Below are 24,352 nucleotides of genomic sequence, written 5' to 3'. Positions count from 1 at the left end.
GAAGCTTGGCTTCCTTGATGGGCCGGACTGTGCAGCCGTGCCTGGGGCATCAGCCTGTGCCGGACGTGCACTCTTCCTCTTGCGCTTGGAAGGGGGTGGGGATCCAGAGTGTCCTACGCCGCTGTGGACACTAGGGGCAGGAGTCGTGGTGGACTCAGTACTGGGTGTGTGGGATTGCCCACTCAGCATGGGAGTAGGTGCAGGCATTGGGGGTAGTGGGATGGGGTCAGGCCTGATCTGAGGTGCATGAACTAGGACCGACACAGTCTTGGCAGGGTGTATGAGAGGTGGGGTGGATGGAGCCACACCCTGGCTACGGGGGCCAGCAGATGACCTATCTGGCATAGATGCGCGTGCCCTGATGACACCAATGTGCACCGGTGCACGTGCAGTGGACCTGCTGACCTGGATGTCAGCGATGGGATCACCCTCGGACAGGTCTGGTGCCACAATGGCCTGGTCCGACAAGGGCTGATCAGGGTTGGTATCAGCCACATGACTCTCAACTGGGGGGGGGGGGGCCTCCCAACCATGGCACTGATGGTATTGTGCGTATGGGAGTCGGTGTGCACAATTGTCCTGGGCAATTGGGTGTCAAAGGGGTTGGGTACCAGATGGTATTCGTACCCTAGTGCAGTGGCAAGGCTATATGACACCCCTGGGGAAAGATGACGGGTCACGCAACGCACAGGCACCCCAAAAAAGTTAAGGAACGTGCACAATACCCCTCCTAGACCACGTGTGCTGATGGAAAAACCTGCACTACGCTGTGGCATCCAGTAACACAATGAACGTATGCGTGTCACACGCAGCCTAGATTGACCTCTGAAGGGGTAGGCTACACACGGGGCAAGCACAGATGTTAGATACGTGCGTGACTCACCGTCTGCCAGGTAAAAGAGCGTGAAAAATGAGCGCTTTTGGTTGGCAACACCCCCGCCAAAAGAAGATGTGTACGCTGTCTGAGGAGACAGGACAACAGTAGAAGGGGACACTGTTTGAGGGAACAGGCCCAGGTAAACCAGTACAAGAGGAAAAAGAGAAAAAGCTGTCAGAGGTAACAGGGAGTACGAACTGGAAACGCCGTGAAGTAAATCGCGTGTGAAACGACAAGAAGTACAGAATTCACCCACTCGCTCTCCACGAAAAGCACGTACAAGGAAATGGTGTTCAACACTACCTTTTATACAGGCCCACACGTACAGCGTCACTTACGGCGTGTACGTGCTTGGCCCATGTTCACCAATCACACGCTTTGACACTCCTGCGTGTAGCTCACTTTTCACCAATCACACGCTTTGTCACTCCTGCGTGTGGATCCTTTTTCACCAATCACACGCTTTGACACTCCTGCGTGTAGCTCACTTTTCACCAATCACACGCTTTGTCACTCCTGCGTGTAGATCCATTTTCACCAATCACACGCTTTGACACTGCACGTGCAGGTAACTATTGACGCACATATGCTGGTGACGGGTTTTCGCGCGATTCGCTGAGTGTGGGGTTTTCACGTGCAAAATCACTCCCTATCAGGCTGTCCACGCGTTCAAACACGAAAGACCACGCTCCTGGCCAGGAGGCCAAATTTAAGTCCCCCAGAGCCCTGAGCACGCTCCCACCTGCCATCGGCTGCTGCCTGACTGCCTGCTGGCCACGTGCCCCACAGTGCTGGTGGGTGGGGGTGGTGGGAGACATGGGTGGGGGCCTGGTGGAGGGTGCCCCTGGTGGATGGGGGGTGGGGGTGGTGGGAGACATGGATGGGGGCCTGATGGCAGGTGCCCCTGCACTGCTGGGGGGTGGGGGTGGTGGGAGACATGGGTGGGGGCCTGGTGGAGGGTGCCCCTGGTGGATGGGGGTGCAGGGGGACATGATCAGGTGTGCAGGGTAGTCCACTGTTTTGTGGGCTGCCTGCAGGGGCCGTGGAGGGTGTACAGGGTACACCTGTGAGGGCCCACCCAGCCTATTCGCATGTGATAATTCCCACGCACCCCTGTGATACACGTACCCTGGCCAATCGCGTGTTGAACTTCCCGCTACCCCAGTAATACACGCACCCTGGCTGTTCGCGTGTGATAATTCCCGCGTACCCCTGTGATACACGTTCCCTGGCCTATCGCGTGTTCTACTTCACGCGTCCCCCTGTAATACACGTTCCCTGGCCAATCGCGTGTTGAACTTCCCGCTACCCCTGTAATACACGCACCCTGGCTGTTCGCGTGTGATAATTCCCGCGTACCCCTGTAATACACGTTCCCTGGCCTATCGCGTGTTCTACTTCACGCGTCCCCCTGTAATACACGTTCCCTGGCCAATCGCGTGTTGAACTTCCCGCTACCCCTGTAATACACGCACCCTGGCTGTTCGCGTGTGATAATTCCCGCGTACCCCTGTAATACACGTTCCCTGGCCTATCGCGTGTTCTACTTCACGCGTACCCCTGTAATACACGTACCCTGGCCAATCGCGTGTTGAACTTCCCGCTACCCCTGTAATACACGCACCCTGGCTGTTCGCGTGTGATGATTCCCGCGTACCCCTGTAATTCACGTTCCCTGCATAGTCGCGTGTAGTACTTCCCGCGTACTCCTGATTTGAAGATTGCCTGCTTTTCTTTCCTTGTTTGCCTGCCCTGTGAAGTGGTCCAGGGTTAGCTCAGCCCTTAGCGATGATTTAGCGATTTTGATGGCTTTTCCTTGCGCGAGGGCGTTCTTGGGGGCGTTACTGGCGCTGCTGCAGGCTCGCTGCGATTCTCTGCGCCACGGCTGGTTTGGGAGCTTGAAATCCATGAATACGCTGTGCGCGGAAATCTGTTTTAGCGCACGTGCCTGGCGCAGACTATCGCAGGCGCACGCTGTGCGCCAGCCGCGTGCGCTACTTGTGCGCTGGATTCTATGAATTAGCCTGTTTGTCTCAATGGGTGAAACGAGGAGACGATATACTAACAATCCACAACATCAGTCTACAAACCCTCCACTCAAACCCGACAGCAGCAAAAGTGAAGATATGGCGCGCCGATTGGATCAACACAGGTAGCGAGCGCCTGCTCGCTAGCACTATGAAAGATGCCCCCACGGAAGCGAGAAGCTACAATGTATTGCAACCATAGATGAATCACTTCCCAAACTCAAAAGCATGCAGGCTATTCATGTTATTCAGGCTGAATGCATACAAAACGAAAGACCACATCAGGCTTCGAGCAGGAGTTACCAACCCAAACTTTACCTGACGCTTCTGTTGCAAGGAGCGGGAATCCCTCAAATATCTTGTGTTATTCTGCCCCTCTCTAAAAAATGAAAGGTCCATTCACTTGGGTCAGTGGTATGGAAACCATCAATCAGTGAGTGCAGAGGAGTGGTGGCAGAATCTGTGGAACGGGATGGATCGGAAACTAATTATGCCCCTGACCTCATTTTTAGCAGTAATCGAGAAGATAATAAACAAAACTGATCCATAGTCATTGACCAAAAAGTAAACATGGGCCCACTGCATAGTGGGAAAATCACTTTGGGGAGTGGTCCCCTGTTAACATTGGAAGGTGCAGAAGGGAAGAAGGTATCAGGGGCATTATTAAGGTGTAAATGTTAAATGTTGTTTTGTTTTGTTGTGTAATATTTTAAAGGTTTGAGTTGAAACCAATAAAATTAAAAAAAAAATTTAAAAAAATGTGTGTATAGGAATTATACATAATGTAGTGGGAGTATACAGTATTTGTACTATGGTGCAATGATATCATTAAAGTGTAGATGGTATTTATGATTGTAGTAGTACAATTGAGAACAGTGCTTCTTGATGTCTCCTCCACCTTTCACACGGTCAACAATTGTATCCTCATGAAATGGTTACACAATACTATTAGCATTATGGAGTGGGCGCTGGACTGGCTGATTTGTTTCCCTCCCTAACCGCGTTACAAGCTGCAACTGGGCTGTTTGTACTCCACAACCTCATTGTATACCTACAGAGTACCCTAGGGTTTTATCCTATAACTGTGGATCTTTCATATCTATTTTGTCCCTCTGGCCACAGATGTCATTTGGGGGTCACCAAGGGTCACAGCTGCACCCCTGAGGCTCCCCTTGCTACCTGTTGGATATTTTGTATAAATTTGGGGTTTGGCAGTATTTTCTTACCGCCAAACGATGACCGGTACCTTGGTAATACCTATCCTCGTGTTTAGATTGGGTTTGGCCTCACATCATTCTAGTGACCCTACTTTATTACACTACATTGGAGAATTTATTAATATGTACTATTGGCGGTATTTTGTGGTAGTAAATTACTTAGTGGTGAGAATCATTTTCCTTCCCTACATTATAACCCCATTATACACAAAACCTTCCTTTCTATTAGAATACTTCCTAGTGATCTATAGAGGGCCTAGGACCTATGCACAAGGGAACCAACAATTGTATGTATAGTGCCACCTACAGCCTGTGGCCGGTATCACTGATTTATTTACACCAATGATCTATGTGCACGTAGGCATCATTACTGGTTTATAAACCCCCAGTAATCTATGTGTTATATTAGATTTCCCCAAACAACATGCAATGGGGAACACATGCATGCACCTATTTATCACTGCTTAGTCTGTCTGTTATTCTATCTGCATGAGCAAATTGGCAAATGTATTACCAAAGAACACAAATCTTCCCGAACTCCGCATATGCAGTTCCCACAACAATAAAACTCTGAACCATCTGTTTTTTTATATAAATTAGTTATATTGCAGACAATTACAATTCATGATACAACTCTTACCATGTACATTACAGCATTACCTGTAATATAATAAGAAGAGAAAAAAAAACAACAGATAAAGTGCAAATAAACTTTTTAAAAATAGGCAACAAGACGAATGAAAATGCAGGGGATTTTCTTTTTCTTTGCTACTCTGACTGCCTGGTATTTTTAGATCAGACACTCGTCAAACAACAGGACACGATAACCTCACTTCAACTTTGGATGCTTACCAAAGATTTGTAGTTCTCTCCCCCAGATGACTTTCTTTCACTCGCCTCAGAAAAGCAGGCCCAGTCAGCATGAATTACCTCTGTAATCTGGATGTTTGAAGTGCCCGGCGAGAACAGAAGGTTCTCTAGCAAGCGCTGAGTGAGACCATGCACGTCTGCCTCAGAGCTCAGTCCACCCAAACTAACTTCTCCCGCTGACCTTGTTCCCCCAGCAAAGCTCTGCACCTTCCCATTTTGCCTACATAATAAATCTGCAGATACACTGCTCCAATCAAGTTGAAAGGCAGCATCACCCTTGCTTCGGTACAATAGGCCATTTACATAGTGAGCAACTGTATCTAATCTCATTTCCTGGTATGCAGGCTCTCTTCTTGCTGCAAACATAGGAATAGAATGAAGAAAAGAAACTCTGATGCACGTTCAAAAAAACAAATTTCAGAATATGCATTTTCGCCTCATTTTTCACCCAGTGATTACATTATAATGTTAATGAGTAAGCTCTAGTAATTAGTAATTGTTAATTAAGTCAGTTAGTTATATGAATAATGTAGTCTCCTATGCATGAGGTATTCCAAAGAAGAGAAAACAAATTCTGGTGCACTTTTAAACTTGCAGCGTCACATTGAGCTTTTTGCTGTATTATAAATCCTGTACCTTGCATGTCTCCAGCCACATACTCACATGTTATACTGGCAACATAGGACTGGCTATATGTCTGTGCCACAATATTGCTGGCAACAAAATGCCATCACATTCAGTGAGGTGCTACACACTCCAAGGCACTATATATTACTACATACCGCTGTGGTCATCTTTTTGACCCCTTTTTTTACAAGTGGAAGCTCCTTGGCTGTGGCCAGTGCCATGTGGCTCTTTGTTTCTGGAGTGGCTGCCTTTCTTATTCAGGCTTCTTAAAAAAAAATAGGGGGTTCCACAAGTGTAACACTTTGAGCAGTGACCTTAAATCAGAAAGAATAGGAATAACAAATCATTTGTCTTTCTGGAATTCTATACAATTATTGCTCAAATTCACAAAGGAGACAAAAACATCCAAAACGCATTTATAGTAGAATAAGCATCCATTTTGGACTATGTGTTTTGCTTTTCGCAAGTTGCAGTTATGTCATGTTTTTTCTGCCGTTGTCTCTGTTACGATCATAACAAGACATTCCATCTTGGGGTCCTCAGTCACTTGACAAAATCCTTGTGCCTGAAAGTTTGTGTACAGTGTATAAATGTTTGACCATAGCACATAAAGTGGCCCTTGATTGTAATGCTTTTTTGTAATGTGTCTATCTTTCCCATCTCCCTGGCATGCTGTTCAGGAAGTTTGTTTGCATTTATCAGGTAAAGTGTGCCTACTGTACGGATGCCGGGTGAGTGTGCTGCATTCACTGTGCTAATCTAAATTCTTTCATACAGTGTTACGAACCCTCCCAGTGGTATGTATTTTGCCATCCTCTGAAGCCTGAAAAGTAGTTCTACGCAGGCTTGACATGTGGCCAACTTGGCACTAGACCTGCAGATGAACTGGCCTGCTGTTAAATCTCAGTTACCAGTTTAATGGTATCCAGTACAGAGTGTAATTTGCTTTCTGACTTTGAGAACATTCAGACATGAAATTGCTCATTTTGCTATAGCTGGTATGATAGCTATAGCGGGTAAAATAGCTCATTGGGTTGAGTGCTCGCTACTGCGATGTGCGTGTGATCTGCAGATCAACTCAGCCTTTCATCCTTCTGAGGTCGATAAATGAGTACCAACACAGGTTCGGTGATAGTGTATGTATATTTGTTCTATATAAAGCGCTTAAGCATAAGTGCTATATAATACCACATCGTTATCATTTGGCCTTGGACGTCTTCTTGCATTCTCAGTAAATTGGTAATATGGGTTTATACACACTGATATTACCGATACGTGTGGTGATCTATTCTTGTATGAAATGTAAATCACATTACGGTGCTATCGGAACTATATTTTTCGTAGTGTACTTAGGAACAATGATATGTGATGCCACTTCCTGCTTTCTCAAGGAGTGAAAGGTTGTGTTCCATCGCTTCCCGGGATTCACTTCGGGGTGTGGTCAAATGACATCACTTCCTGTGATGTCATCAGAGGTCAAGGGTCGCGTGATGTCACTTCTGCTACCCCTGGCATTTTGGCGAAATGACGTTCCTTTCTCTGGCTTACCTGATGTCCTTCTTCTTTTCTCATTTCCAGTGTTATGTTAATGACAGATAGGTTTCCTTAAACTTCCCTGAGCTCATTTTTTATCCTCATTGTTTATCTCTAAATGTCTGACCGCCATTGAGGCATTGTGTGCGGTTAACAATCTGTATCTCAATGCCAATACTATGGAGATATTTTTTACTGTGACACCTGTGCCCTCTTTTTCTTCTACCCTCTGGCCGCTGTCTTTGGACCCTCTACTCTCACCATCCTGTGAGACCAAAAACCTTAGGTTTATCTCTCTCTCCTTTAATCCTTACATTTTGGAGCTTGTAAAGCTCGACCTCCTTACAGGCATTGTACTGTTCCTCACCTTCATCCAGAAGCTCAACGTCTGTAGACCTCTGGTCCTGTGTTGGCTGAACTACTGCAACAACCTCTTCCTTTACCTCCTCCTTTGTTCTCTATGCCCCCTTTTGCTAATGTAGAATAGGGCTGCAAGACTTATCCCTGGCCTCAAGCCCAGGGATCGTATCGCTGCTGCCCTAAAATGTGTACATTGGCTCCTGCTAATTGCAAGGACAACAATATGTCCACCTTTGTTTACCTAAATATTACCCTGCTAGAGCCCTCCGCTGTTGTAACTCTAATACTCTGCTTGTGAAACCCTTTTTGAAACAGAGAGCGGGAGGCATGTCTCTGTCTTCGGTCGGTGTTTGCCTTTGGAACAGCCTTCCTGCTCCTCATATAATTGAGCTGGACTTTCGTAAATTCCAGAAACGTCTGAAAATTCAACTTTTGGGTTCCAGTTTTACTTAATCCCTTCCCTGCTAACTCATACCACTGAGACTGGTGGCCTGGTCCCTCATGAACCTCACATGTTCCAGGCCCTATATCTAGTCGACACCAGTACATCAGCACTGCCCTTGCGGGTCTACCATCTGGCGGATCTGTACCACACCTTTGGGAATCCTCTGCCACAGTAGGTAGCTAGTGGCCTTCCAGGTTGACATGTCTTGGCACTTTCCTTGTGGGCTTGTATGAGCACATGGGAAGCCCTACTGCTCTTTCCATTCATGCACTTCTTTTACTCCAGTGAAATGCAGATGCAAAGGGGGGACCCGTTAATAATCCTGAACCTTTATAACAGCCCCCATAAGGCTAAGGCTAAGGCAGGCATAAGGCTAAGGCAGGCAGGTTAGCAATGGTCAAGGTTTTTATTGATGAGCTAATATTAAACAGAAATCGCTCCTCCCTGAAGGATAAAAGATCCTCTCTGTGCGCAGGCCCAAGAAGACAGGAGGGGGAGTGGTGCTTATCTTGCCAGAATGGATACCTGTGTCCATCATCCCTGCTCGGGCCTACTCCTCCTTCAAGTGCCTAGTCTGCAGGCTGTCACTCTCTCCTAACTCTTCTCTCCTTCTGACGGTGTCCAGTCAAAGGGTCGAATACATTGTTTCGAACTGCAATAGTTTTGAATCAAAAGGACCGAAAAAAAAAAAATGTAATGCCTTTTTTTAAATGTCTTTTTTTTTTTTGCCTTCGTATAGGAAAAAATACCAGTTTTTCTCCAAAAAACAGGGGTTTTGGGTGGGGGACTCCCCAAACAAATTAAAAAAAAAAAACGTGCATTCAAATTTCTTTTCCCGATCCTTTTGATTAGAAACTATTGCATTCGATCCTTTTGTATTCAAACCTTTCACTATAAAAACTTCTGACCACATTCTACTGGCCACGAGGACAGACCACCTTCTTTCTCTCAGAATGGGATGACCTGGCCTCCGCTCTACTTTCCTCCTCCTCCCAACTCCTCCTGCTGGGTGATCTCAACATCCATCTGGACTCTCCTGACTCCTCAAGACCTTTCCGCAACCTATGCGATTCTCTCTCCCTCACAATCTTACCTTCTGGCTCCACGCACACAGCAGGCCAAACATTGAATGCTTTCATCACTACTGACATCCCTCTCTCTATCCCTCTCACTACCTCTCTCTCTTGGACCGACCACACTCTTCTTTCTTTACACTTGAAGCTCTCCTCTCCTCTTGCATTGGCACAACCGGCGTGGTCACTCGGTTCCAAGGTCACCAGGTCTTTGGTCTTCACATCCATGAAGACTTGCTCTCTTACCTTGACTCCAACACCCCCTGAGTGCTCATCTTACTTGATCTCTCCTCTGCCTTTGACATGGTCAACCATGCCATCCTGCTTAACCATCTTTGTGATAACCTTGATATCACTGATCAAGCCCTGGCCTGGCTGACCTCTTTCCTCTCCGATCGACCTTCCCAGTTCCAACTTGTGTCCTTCCTCTCCTCTATCTTTATCTCTACCTGTGGTTTTCCCCAGGGGTCTAACCTCTCTCCCTGGCTGTTCAACAAATACCAGGTACTTCTTGCCCACTGCATTGCCGCTCTCTGCCCCAAATTTCAGTGATATGTGGACAATACTCAGCTCATTTTCAGGCTCCTGTCCGCCACCTCTTCTCCTCTCATCTCCAACTGTCTTTCCACTATCCAGGAGTGGTGTACCACCAACAATCTTTGCCTTAATGACAGTAAGACTGAGATTCTCCTCATCGGCACACCTGCTCCCTCCTTTGCTGTGGTTCTATAGCTGGCCTCTCTTGGCCCTCTTCTTTCTCCCGCCTGTGAGGCTAGAAACCTAGGGGTCATTTTCGACTCCACACTCACCTAATCTCCTCACATTTCTGACGTCTCTAAGAAGTCACACTACCAGGTGCACCTCCTCAGATGTATTCTTCCTTTCCTCTCCTTCCCTCAAAAGCTCACTGTCTTCAGAGCTCTGGTTCTCTCTAGGCTGGACTACTGCAACAGCCTCTTTCCAAATCTGCCTGCTTCTACTCTCCGCCCCTCTACAACTGATCCAGAACAGAACTGTGAGACTAGTCCTTGGCCTCAAGCCCTGGGATCGCATATCTCCAGGACTGAAATCTCTGCACTGGCTCTCAGTGGCTGCGAGGATTAAGTTCAGAACCCACTGCATTGTCCACAAGACCTTCAAAAGAATCATTATCGATGGTTAATTTCGATGGACAAGGGTTAGATTTAGGGTTAGATTTAGTGTTAGACTAAGGGTTAGATTAGGGTTAGGGGTCAGGGTTGGGGCTAAGGTTAGATTTTGGGTTAGATAAAGGGTTAGATTAAGGGTTAGATTAAAGGTTAGGTTTAGGGTTGGGGTGTGTGTGTGTGTGGGGGTTGAGAGGCTGGGAGGGGAACTCACCCACAATATACAAAAAACTTTAAAACGTTACAAGTAGCTGGCCATTTCCAAAATTTCAGCAATGGACAGCTCCATGTAACGTTTGAACGTTACAAAAAATGCATCGAAATACTATTTTTTACATTTTAAAGTGCATTTCCACCTAAACTTGTCCATTTCTATATTCAATCGACTGGTTTTGATGGAAATGCACTTTTACATGTAAAAGATATAATTTCGATGCAATGGCATTCGATGGATTTCCATCAATGGAAAGACCATAAACTCTCTGCATCCACACCAAGAAAACAGTCTCTAATCAAGCCTGCATCTTTGCAGAAACAATAACAAAGCCAAACGTTTCAAAGTCTATAAAGGAACTAGCCAAACCTGCAGCAGCCTCCTCTTCTGTCACACACACCCAGAAACTTTGCTCGGCCATGGCTGCACACTTCACCTCAAAAACCAAAGACATCATTTCCTCTTTCTTCCACACCACAGCATACACCAACACCACTGGAGCCTCCCTTGGCCCCTCCACCACCTCTCCTCTTTTCTCTCACTCCGGTCACACCTGACGAGGTTGTCAGACAAGTCCGGTCTATGAAGGCTTCATCCAAACAGGTGGACCCCTGACCCTTAAAACCATTAAGGCCAACATTGACTCTCTCTCTCCAGCCTTGGCTGATCTCTTCAATCTCTCTTTTTACACTGGAATTTTCCCAACTTTTCTTAAGCACTCCCTTGTGCACCCTCTGCTTAAGAAACCCTCTGCCGACCCCTCCATTCTGGCAAACTGCCACCCTATCTCTATCACTCCTTTCCTGGACAAAGTCCTGGAGAAGCTGGCTATCTCTCAGCTCACCCTCCACACTGAATCTGCTGGTTGCATCCACAACCATCAGTCTGGCTTTAGAGCATCCAGAGGCACGAAACTGCTCTTCTGAGCACCCGTGAAGACCTGCTCTCAAATCTCAACACTAACACTCCCCCTTTCCTTATTCTTCTTGACCTCTCCTCTGCCTTTTACACAGTAAACCAAAACATCCTGATCGCACGCCTCTGTGACCCCTGGGAATCACAGGTCAGGCTCTGGCATGGGTAACCTCCTTCCTTTCTGACCGCCCATCCCAGGTGGAATCTGGGTCCATTCTCTCTACTATCACTCTTTCACTCTCATGGGGTTACGGGGAACGCCACTCTGTGGCGTTCCCCGTAACCCCATGTTCCTCCCGGAAATCGAATCAACGCTTTATGCCAAAATTGTTTCTTATTTTGTCCAATTACATCCAGCGGTTTTTGCCCTGTGCTCTGCAGCAATTTTGACATTTCTCTATCAGCAAATGAATGCAAGTAGGCAAAAAAACAGCATTTTTTTAACAGATCTTTCCCAAAATGTCCAATCTGGGGGGTGGGAAGTGGGGTGCCCTGACAAACTTTTGTTTGCACAATATCAGCCAAATCTGTACTGCATGTCAAAAGTTATTTGCAATTCAATTATTGGGTTGCCTATGGAACTAGGTACACCCCTTAACTATAGTGCAGCAACCACTGCACTATAATAGCAGTTAAGGGGCTAAATGAGACTTCTCAAGCTTTATGCTCCAAAAACAAATAATCTATGGCAGCTCTGTTTTGTAAAAAAGCCTTTCTAAAAGTTCTGCTGTCCAAAAGCATATCCATTAAAGCTTGAGAAGTCTCATTAAGCCCCCTAACCACTACACAAGCTAATATAATCAAGGATCTATAACCACCAGTCGCAAATCCCCATACACCCACCAAGGAAAGCGCGAGTGCCAAAACCTCAGGTTTGAACAATAAATGCATATTAGAATCACAATCCGGCGGTAGGCCAATATGATGAACAGAACATGTAGCTCGATGAATCGCAGGCTGTAAATGAAACATCATCAAAACGATCCGTGTTAAAGCACAAGGCCCACCAGAAATATCTGCAGGAATGTAAGTGTAGGTAAAGTTACAAAAGGAAAATAGCCAACCTGTTGGAAGTTAAACATGCCGAAGATGGCTGGCAGCTACAACAGTAAAATTACAGAACATTGTATTAGACAGATCAGTACATGCACCATTAGAAGGTGCAAACAAGCGCTTCTCATAATGAGTTCTGCTCTTCATATAAGTCAAGTAAAATTTCTGACATTTGCCAATGTGTTGAGGATCACAAGCCATCAGAAAGCAGACATCAGCCGGAGCAATATCGTAAGTGACAATACACTTCATACTCCTCCATAAATGAACAGTGTCAGAACAAAATTTGCAATACTCATAGACAGAGAAGGATTTTCTCACATCCAAGTCCTCCACTAGAGAATTATTGTGCAGTACTCCGAAAACATGTCGTAGCACAGGTGCCGGCGTTGGTACGGCCAAAAGACAGGTTGAAATCAAGTTTGAAGCATCATGAACATCAGCCAGGCAAAAGTGTGAGATGTTGCTTGACAATCGCAGCATTTCCATGCTGCACAAAAGACGTGGACGTTGTGGAAGAGGGTAAAACATCACGCCCCTGGCCACAACGTTTACTTGACAATACAGTCCAACCAGTGTTAGGCAACGTTGTAACATCAAAGCCGTTATCTGTCATCCAGATCATCAGAGTCAGCTGTATAATGGAGACATTTGCCATATCTTTTCGCACGACCCCGGACTCTCCGGAACGGACTCCACACAAGTCCACAAGTGCACACATCACAAACAGGGTCTGGGGAAATCTTTTTTTACAAAAAAACAAGATATCAGTGAAGTACATCACTCATGTAAATAACATTTGTCAGCAGGAATGTGTGTCCAGGACAACTTGATCGTCTCCTGCAGCAATTATATCTGCCAGAACCAGCGGACTGCTTGGTTTCTCAACCCAAACTTTCACTCCTGGAACCGTTCTGTCTGATGAGCCAAAACCTTTGTCCCCACGTGTAGTTAACACTGTGGGCGGCTCTCTCTTTTTCACCATGGATAATTTTACAGGGACGATAATCAGTTGAGCCACTCAGACATCTTTATGTATAGGCAACATTATCTCTCCACTATTGATAATATTACCTTTATTTCTCCCTGATAACCTACATCAACAATCCCTCCCAGTACCTGGATCCCTCTCAATGCTAACCCAGATCTAGGGGCAATCAATCTCATATGTTCTGATGGAATCTGCTCTCCAATTCCCAAGTCAATAACATTAATTCCTCTTGGCTCAAGTCTCATCTCCTCCATAGCATGCATCCCCCTGCAGACTCTGCTGTTGCTCTATAAGGAGGTAGAGCCCCAGGTAACATTTCCAAAATGACCTGTTTGGTTTCATTTGAAAAGCTTGTGTTAACATACGTATTAATGGAGTTTTACCATTTACAATTTGTCTATTATTCAACACTTGCACCGCATCCAAGATTCCCTCTGTCCACCCTTTCAGGTTACTATCACCAGTCTTTTGCAACTGTTCTTTCAACAAATGATTAATTCTTTTAATCATTCCTGAAGCCTCTGGGTGATAAGGGACATGGAAAATCCATTTGATGCCCTTCTCCTGACAATAGTCCTGAATCAATTGTCACTTTGAATCTGTAAAGGTACACCATAGTATACTGCCACTTTATCTAACAATTTGATGGTATTCAACTGCGTAGCTTTTTTGCATGGCAATACCATCAAGAGCCCTGAATATGTGTCCACAATTGTACACGCATATTGACATCCTCTGCTGATTGGCATTGGACCAATATAATCGATCTGCCAAATTTGTCCAGGTAAATTACTCTGCTTCAATGTGCCTTGAATCACATGTGGAATGGATCTCTGTTCCTGATGCTGACACACTGGACATTGCAAAATCACTGTTTTTACTACTTCTGAAGGAGCGCTAATTCCTTGATCTTGTGCCCACCTGATAGTAGCCTTTCCTCCAGGATGTCCACTTTTCTGGTGTGCCCACTTAGCAATCCCTTTCAAATTCTCCTTCTCAGACCTCGTGCCCATAGCGGAAATTTCAGCATGTTCATCTGCAACAGAATTGAACCAACGTTGCAATGAATTTGTCGCACAATTTGCTCCCACATGATATACAGTCACTTTACTATGCATCAACATTTCTGCAATATCTTGCCACAGTTCTTTTCCCCATAATTCTTTGGCATGAATGTTCAACCCCTTCTTCTGGCAGGTCAGCAACCAAACAGCCAACCCATTAGCCACAGACCACAAATCAGTATATACATGACATTGACCAGGCGCTTCTTGCTTCAATGTTTGATAAACTGCATACAATTCAGCAAACTGACTACTCTTTCCCTTTCCTGATGTTGTCCGAATTTTGCTTGTTTAGGGATTGCCCGATACTGCCTTCCAATGTCGCTCAGTCCCCTCATATTTAACTGAACCATCAGTGAACCAAGCATGTTCAGTTTGTTCACTCGCCAAATCCCCATAAAGGACTCCCCATTTCAAAGGAGACTCACAGATGTCGGTTACATCTAGTGGTTCCAAATCAACCAGCGGAACACCAACCACTTGCTCATGTAACTTTGCAATTCCATCCTTGCCTGTTTTGGCACGATCTTGAATGTACCATTTTCATTTAATAATGCTAGCCTCTTGTCCTATTCGATGTGTTTTAGGAGAGCTCAATACCCATTGCATTTTTGGAATTTCTGGTCAGATCAATATATCATGACCGACTGTCATTTGCTCTGTATCCACAGGAGCCCAATAGTATGCTAACAACTGCTTTTCAAATGGAGTATATTGGTCAACAGCTTCGGGTAACTTATGACTTCAAAATCCCAAAGGAACCCGCTTCCTGTCCTGTTATTGTCACAAACTTTAATTGGCATAATTGTCATGTACAGACACATTTAGCTCAACTTAACCTGCTCTTAGCGGCCACAAATCAAGTACTTTTTGGATAGTATATTTCACTAGCTGGAATGTTTTTTCCTGCTCCTCACCCCAGTCAAAGTCAAATTTATTTCGTTTCACTTTGTAAAGAGGCCTTAAAATCTGTCCCAAATGTGGTGTATGCTGTCTCCAAAATCCAAACAACCCGATGTATTGTTGAGCTTGTTTCTTATTCACTGGTGTAGTGAACTCAGGAATCTTTTGTTTGGCCTTCGGCACCATTTCACGATGTCCATTAAGCCGCTGGATTCCCAGAAAAATCACGGTGTCCCCTGGACCCTGAATTTATGTTTAATTAATTTCCCATCCCTTTTCTCTCAACGCCGCAATGATTACTTCTAGGTGCGTCCGCACACTCGACTCATCCATTCCCTGAATCAAAACGTCATCAATATAGTGTGATTTCTGAACATCAGGTTTGCACGGATATTGTCCAAATGCTCTGCCACCAGCCGGTGACAAATAGTCGGACTGTGCACGTACCCCATGGGCAAACATTGAAATGTATACTGTCTCCCATTACAAGAAAATTAAAATTGCTCTTGACACTCCTCAGCAATCGGTTTGGTGAAGAAGGCATTTGCCAAATCTATCACTGCATACCAAGTTCCCTCAAACTTCTGCACATTCTCAATCACAGTAATGGCTTTTGAGACTGTGGTTACTAAAGGAGGAGAATACTTATTCAACTCACCATAATCCACAGTCATTCTGTAACTTCCATCTGGCTTCTTAACTGGCCAAACCGGGTTATTCCAAGCCGTAGTCACAGGACATAACACAGCGCCTCAACATATCCCTTGATAGTATCTGAGATTTCCTTATGCCCCCCGGGAATGCGATATTGCTTCATAGACACACATTTTGTTGCCAAAGGAACCTGCACTGGGGACATCTTCAATTTTCCCACAATGACAGGGGTACACGTCAATGCACTTACTCTAACTGATACGTTTTACCTCCAAGTCCTAAAGTCAATCCCTCCATAATATCAATGCCAATAATATATTCAGGTATGGGAACAATCAACACTTGTTATTTATTCCTTATCAAATTACCAATGTTCATATCAGCTTTTGTTTGAACTGCAGGGGTCTCTTTCCCCCAGTCCAGTTATGCTAAAATGTCGACTATTAAATCTTGAAGGATTTCCATGGATCAATGAGGCCTCCGCTCCCGTATCAATTAAAGCTCAAACCTCTTGCATATTATCTGATTGCCAGAATAGTTTCACATTCACATGAGGCCGCCTGTCTACCTTAATCCGGGCAGACGCTATCAGACTTTGATCACAATCGTATTCATATTTTCAATGCACGTATTTGGACTCTGTCTCCAACATCGCACGCGCCACTTTTGGCAAGTCAGCATAAGTTGACTGATCTGGTAAAGCCGTCCCCATGAACGCTTCATCCACCTCCTCTTCAGGCAGTGCAGAAGGGGACCTATCCTCAACTTGCTTATTCACCGCTTGTCTTTTCACTTGTTTGTACCGTTCTTTCCTCTTTCCCTTCAAGCCTTACTTTTTATATAGCTGGTACATTTCATGGGTTTCAATCCCATCAATTTCTTCTCGTGGCACCCCATCTTTCAGTAGTGGAAAGAACATATTGGTTCTTGATACATGTGAATCCCTGCTGTCGAATCTGTTTCCAGGAGTCAATTTGTCACTATGCCCCTCTCTCTCTTGCTCAGGGGGTCTATCTTCAGCTTTGTCCCATTGCCCCAGATCTGCTAACGGTCTGATAGAATCGACCACTTAATCTTTTAATTTCCTTGTCATCCCCACCTGCAAAGTCATGATTACATTATTATAAGCTGGTGGAGAAGTTCAAATGATTGTATTTCAGGCTGAAGCCGATAATGCCGCCACCCCCATATGTTCTGGATCATGATGGCTGGCTTCTTTCATAGCATGCTCCCTAAGTCTTTGAATTGCCTCTCTCAGTGTGTACCACTTCTTCTCATCGCTAGGCCAGTCCGACATAATCAGACATTTGCAATTACACCCTTGAGCAGCTAACTGTCACAGAGATACTTGCAAATCTCTCCCTTGGCCATCAGGTGGCAGCCCTGCATGCAATACTTCTTGAATGAGTCTCATGGGACAATGGCAGAAACCTTGGAGAATCAGCCAGATCTACAAGAAGGCCTGCTGCACCTCCATCAAATAATCTGACCATACATGTTAACAGAGACTCACCAGCCCTCTGTTTCAATTGATTAATAATTTCTCCAACCTCATGTTGAGAATAATCCTCTTCTGTGGTCAAATCTAGTACACCACCCCCAAGATTATTCGGATGTGGCCATGCTCGTCTACGCATAACCGGTTTAACGGTCACCTCCTTCCTGTCAAGCTACGGTTTGGACAGTATCCCCCTTTCTGAACTACTCTCTGAGCTATTGCTGTCAAATACATTCCCCATCCCATTGGTCGGGGTCCAATCAACAATTTCATCTGTAGTTGCTGCATTAGCACAATCTGTTTCTCAACAGCCAGCTCTTTTTCCAACCTCAGGATATTCACCTGAAATTGTACATTTTGCTGATGCATCTTTCTGAACACATGCCACTGGGTAACTGCTGGGGCAGAGGAGTCCCAAGGGTGGGTTACACAGCCGCCAGGTGGTAGACCTGCAAGGGCAGTGCTGAAGGGGAGGAGAGTGTACTGGTGTTGACTACATATAGGGTCTGGAACCTGTGAGGTTCATGAGAGACCAGGCCACTGGTCTCAGTGGCAGTGGTATGAGTAAGCAGTGTAGGGATTAAAACAGGAAGAGAAAGGCATAGTTTTTGGAAGTTTCTGGAACTTAAAGAAGTCCAGCTCAAGTATAATAGAAGCAGAAAGGCTGTTCCAAAGAGAGGCACCAGTCGAAGAGAGAGACATGCCTCCCGCTCTCTGTTTCAAAAAGCATTTGACAAGCAGAGAATTGGAGTTAGAGGAGCACAGCACTCTAGCAGGGGAGTGTTTAGAGAGACAAAGTTGGCAATATTGTAGTTCCAGGCCCCAGAAATCCTGGTCAATGATACAGGAGACCTTGAACTTCACCCTTGCAACTACCAGGAGCCAATGTACACATTTTAGAGCTGCAGCGATATGGTCCCTCGGCTTGAGGTCAAGGATAAGTCTTGCAGCCCTATTCCAGATTAGCCAAAGGACGGTGGACAACAAAGGGCAAGGTTTAGGAAGAGGCTGTTGCAGTAGTCTAGCCTACAGAGGGCCAGGGCTCTAGAGACGTTGAGCTTCTGGGGGAATGTGAGTAATGGTAGAATGCCTATAAGGAGGTGATGCTGAAAATGGGCTTTCTTTACAAAGTCCAAAATGTAAGGAGTAATGAAGAGGACTTAAAGATGACCCCAAGGTTTTTAGCCTCACCGGATGGTGAGAGTAGAGGGCCCAAAGAGGGCGGCCATATAGTAGGAGAAAAACAGAGCACAGGTGTCACAATAAGAAAGATCTCTGTCTTACTGGCATTGAGACAGGGATTGTTAGCCGCACACAATGCCTCAATGGCGGTCAGGCAATCAGGGATAAAAACGAGGAGAAGAAATTACTAGAGGGAAGTTTAAGGAAAGCTATGCGTCATTAACATAACACTGGAAATGAGAAAAGAAGAAAGACATCAGGTGAGCCAGAAGGACGAAATAGATATTGAAGAGACACAATGATAGGCTAGAACCCTGCGGTAAACTGCAGGTAGACGGTGAAATGGTGGAGTGGAAATGGCCCAGTTGCAACTCAGAAGGGTGGTTAGTGAGGAAAAAAGGTCAGCCAGTCCAGTGCCCGGTCCATGAGGCTAAAGGTATCATGTAACCGTTTAATGAGCACTATCCTCAAATGTCCTACTATCATAAATACCATACACACTTCAATTATATAATTCCACCATATTACAAATATTGTATACTCCTCCTATAGTACCATAGTAACTGTACACATATTACTAAACTGTATGCAGCCAGTGGCCAGATTCTTGGGGGCACGGCCTGGCATGTGCCCCTATGTCGCATGGCATTTTTAATAGCAAGGCATTACATTAATTAAAGCATTAATGTTCCTGTGCACTGTTGGGGACATGCATGTATTGGATTTTTGGATTGGTGTTACCCAACAAAACAATTGCAAATGCTCTGGCTTTTTAGCCAATTTTTCGCAGAAAGTGTTCTGTATAATGCATTAAAACACATTACAGGGCCTCTGGTAGTTATGGTTAAGTTGCGCAACTCATAGAAAGAGCACTTTTTGGGCGTCTTATAACTTTGCCCCCCCCCCTGGACGAACGAATCCTCACCAAACTTTGCAAAAAAGTATATGGCCCCCTAAGAAAGATTTCACAGGTTTTGGTGCGTTTTTGTACAGGGGGGGCAAAGTTATAGAGTGGGTCCCAATGTTTGTGGAAATCCTCATAGGCACAATGGAAAAGGAATCTTTTCTTGCGCCTACAGCCCAAATGACTGGATGGATTTTTACCAATGTTGCGGTAGCAGCGTTGGCTTGTTTTTTGTTATATTTGGTGTAAATCCATTCAGTAGTGTTTGAAAAAATTTCCAAAAAGTTGGTCAAAAGAAATGAGTGATATCTAGGACCGGTTTGCAGACTCATTTCCTGATTCACAGTCCACGGGAATGGCTGGACCAATCAGGGATCAGCGTGACGTCTGCAGAAATTGTACACGCCTACTGATTGAATGTTTAAAAACGTGAAATGCATCATATTTTTGGGAACGGTCGCCATGTTGGATCCACTGAGACCTGCCGGTGTCTGCGAATAGTGCAGAGAGGAAAAAGTGTGGAAAACACATTTGGGGTTATTTGGTGGCTGAAAGAGGGACTGGAAAGGGTGGGGGAGTGGAATAAAGTTGATATGGAGCTGTTTTTATAGGTTAAAAAAAGTTTGCAGTTGCCGCCGAGTCTGCGGACATCACTGCTGACAGTGTGTTAAGAAAAAGGTCTGGAAAACAGATTTTGGGTTATTTGGTGGCCGAAAGAGGGCCTGGAAAGGGTGGGGAGGTGGAATAAAGTTGATATGGAGCTGTTTTTATAGGTGAATAAAAGCATTGCCGGTAATACTGAGTCCACGGTCAAATTTAGTGTCCGCGGATATCTTTGGGAGTGGGGAGGTTCACAGTGAGTCTTGTTATTTGAATGTGCATTGTACATACTTGTTATATGGTTTAATTCTATTGTGGGGGTTGTGGCCACAGTGTAGGTAGAAGGGCTGCCCTGTGAAACCACAGTAGTGCACAGACCTGCATATCCCATCCGGGTCTTTTAAGGATGCCTGGCATGCAAAGAGGACACTGGCGGACCAACTAATCAGGTTTTGTGGTTGTGGAGGAGGGGTTGTATTTGTTGTGTGTATTGAAGATGGCTGTGGCTATGGCTATGAAGAGGTAGAGTGTGTGGATGGTGGAAGATTCTTGGATCCATTCATTGAAGCTTTATACTGAATCTCGTGGCATCTCTGCTAGTATTGGATTCGAAGAAGTGGAGGTTGCATGGTATGTAGATTGTGGATTAAAGTTGGCAACTTTATTACCATTCTGTGAGAGTATGGCTCACTTTAAACATCCAGATATTATTATTGTTCATTGTGGGGGAAGCTGTTTGGGCTATGTGCTTTCGGGATCTTTGCAGTTTGCCATGAAGGACATGTTGAAAAGTCTAATGGAACTGTTTCCAGCTGCAAGGATATATATTTTTTTAAATCCATGAAAGTCAAATATGGAGACGTCAAAACTTGTTTTATTCGGAAATGAAAGAAGCTAGACAGCATGTCAATAGAGGTGTATGTGCTTTTTTATCTGGTTTAGGAATGGCATCTTTTGACAACGCAAATACAAGTTGGATGGTGTAAATAATTTTTGAGGAGTTGCAATGCATTTGACTGAAATCGGAAATCAGATTTTTCGTTTGACTATCCAAAATGCACTGAAAACATGTGTGTAAATGCATGAAATATGTCGTGAAGGATTTTTTTAGTTGTTGTAGTAAATAAAAAACAGAAACTGAAAATAAATTAGAAGTAGTTTTTGTGAAAGTTAGAAAAAGTATTTAAGTTCAGTAGAACATTTGTTCATGTAGCATAGAAAACCCTCCAAAAAATGTTGTTTTATTTTAAGAGCCACCATTTCTCAATGAAAAACAAGTTCATTGATTTTAATTCCCCCACTCCACGGCTTGAATTTTCCAGATGGCCGCAGACTTTCGTACTGTCGACGGACTATGCAGATTGCAAAAGGTCCTTTTTTTGACTTTCTGGCTTGTATATTTATTTGGATTTTGTTTTTTGTAGGATCCAGGAGGAGATAAGGTGGGGGAGGGAAGGTAGGGAAGACACACCATCCACAGATACGGAGGTGCAGGTGGACATGGGAACATGATGGGTGGGCTTTACATTTAAGGTAAATGGCAGTGTTTCTCGTGCTCCTTGACCGTGGCCTTGTAAGCACTCTGATATATAGCTCTTTTTATAGGTGAAAAATAGCTGTGCAGGTGCTGCCGTGTCGGACGTTAATTTTATTGTCTGCTAATTGGGGATGGGTTCTGGGTGAGTCTTGTTATTTGAAGGTGTATTGTACATACTTGTTATATGATTTAACTCTATTGTGGTGGTTGTGGACAGTTTTCATGTGTATGAATGATTAGGTTCCTGTATTAACAACAACACTCCAATATAATATTTTTTTAGATGAGTACATCGCGGTGAAAACCTATAAAGAAACACAACATTGCACTTGTCAAACTCATCAAACAATCTCTGGAAAGGTGGGGGGCGATGAGAATGGGATGGTATATGGCCGTAAGAAGCCAAAACCTGGTGTTTTTCATCCCCAAAGTCTGGAAACAGTCCAGATGTCCAGGTACAGTCCTGTGATGTTCGCGGACACTTTAGGTGTTCGGGTACATCTGTATCTGTTTCTGCATTACAGAGTTGGTGAAAAGTAGTTTTTGGATGACTTATAACTTTGGCGCCACCCAATGAAACTGCATGTAATTTTGGAATTTCATTTTTGAACCTAATTCTCTCAAGAGAGGGCAAAATTAGAGGGGGGACCCGAAATATTGCAAAGGCTTATAAATGTGGTGCCATTTGATGAATCTACACAAAAGTTTGCAAAAAGATTTTAGATCAAGGTATACATGTTTTTCTAAAGTTTGGTGGGATTTTGTCAACAGGGGGCTAAAGTAAGGGGGCAGTCTCAACATTTTTAGATGGCTTATATCTTTGTTGCCGTTTGACGAATGTGGACAAAGGTTTTCAGAAAGATTATAGACCTAACCTTGAATGTTTGTGTAAAGTCTGAATGGATTTTGTCAAGTGGGGGATACATTATATGACTATTGTATGTACATGCCTTTTGACACTGTTGAAAAAATAAAACATGGGCGGATTTCCAGCAAACTCGTGTAAGGAGCATTGGCAAGGCCCTTAAAGCATGGTTTTGAAAATGTGCCCTTGTTTTATTTTTTGACAAGTGTCATAATGTAGGTACAAAAAATAGTGATATACCTTTGGTGACTGAGGTGTAGCCTGTGGCCATGGGCAGTGGCCAGATTGTCCCGGTCATGGCGTAAGGTCATGACCCGGACAATCTGGCTACTGGCCATGACCATGAGGGATGACAAATCGGGTTAAAGGGGCCATGCCCACTAGGGACCGGCTATGTGGTAAAGTTATTTGAAAGTGAGATAGGTTTGAAAGGGAAAATAAATGTGCTTGTGGTAATGTGTGATGTCATCTTTGATGTCCTGGGTGTTAGTCTAAGCAGTGCACGGAATTGGTGTGAGTTATGGTTGCTTATCTTGGGAATTTCTGAGGTTTTTCGGTTTGACTTGTAACCATAACGTCCTTTTAACAATGTTTTTTCATTGAATTTCATAGGTTTTTATTAGTGCAACTTAACCATAAGTGCCTTTAACAACTTTTTTCATTGAATGTACATATATAAGAAACTATTTGGGCACAAAGTGTTGACTTAATTTCCTTGACTGGTTTGGGGGAAATAGATCCAGTAGTTTTAAAAAATATTTGACACAGAATGGGGTGCTCCTGCACCTTAAAACCTTTATATTGGTCTCGGAGCTTTGCAGCTGAGAGACTGAGAGAAGCTAATAACTTTTGACTTGCTGTATGGATTTTGATGACATTTTCTAAACAAAATATTTGTCAAGGCCTACCCCCATACTTGAAATGTTGGGAACAATTTGTTGAAAGATGAACAAGTTATTAAGAAAACATAAAAACGCAGTTCTCGGCCTACTCCCATTAATTTTCCCAAAGAGAAAGCATGCAGTTTTTGAACAGCCGTAGCGTGAAAACCACTGGGCAGATTTGGACCAAATAGGAAACAATGTGGGTACAAAGGATTGACTTAATATCCTTGACTGGTTTGGAGAAAAATCCATTCAGTAGTTTTTTTAAATATTCGGCAGACATGGGGCTGTCACCTGTGCCTTAAAACCTTCATACACATATATTGGACATGGTGCTTTGCAACAGAGAGGCTGAAAGACTTTTCAAAAATGAAAATTCACCATTTTGTTTTGCTTAATGCGAGTGATTCTGGCAATATTAACGGAAGTAGCCGCAAAAGAAAGAACTCAAAACACTGTTTGGAAGAGGGAAAAATGATGCCATCAAACTTTGGAATTAACTTCCCCCTGACCTTACAGTGTCTAGTAACGTTCTCAACATCAGAAAGAGACTCCTAGGGGAACACCTATTGTTTTGAATGACAGCGCTTAGTTGTCCTGGCCATAGGCACTATATAAATACCATTACCAATAGCAATAGCAACAGCAATCACATTAGGCTGGGGGTCGGGAGTGGGAAGAAAGACACCATGTGAAGTAGGAGATTTGGGGGTGGGTAGGGGAGCCAGTTATGGGTAGAACATGTTTGGTTTATCAGGGGAAAACCAGGTGAATCTTACAAGATTACAGCAGCAACGCTGCAAGACTCGGTCAGAAAGAAATGTGCGTCACATGAAGCGATGAGTTAGGGGGTACTCGGAGAGGGTTAGGAAGGGGAACATCAATTGAATGGAGTGAGGCCACCTGGAAAAAAG

The sequence above is a fragment of the Ambystoma mexicanum genome, chromosome 13, assembly GCF_040938575.1.
Source record: "Ambystoma mexicanum isolate Mex_15411 chromosome 13, UKY_AmexF1_1, whole genome shotgun sequence".
Lineage (NCBI taxonomy): Eukaryota > Metazoa > Chordata > Amphibia > Caudata > Ambystomatidae > Ambystoma > Ambystoma mexicanum.
The sequence above is the reverse complement of the archived record's forward strand: the minus strand, read 5'-3'. Positions refer to the sequence as shown.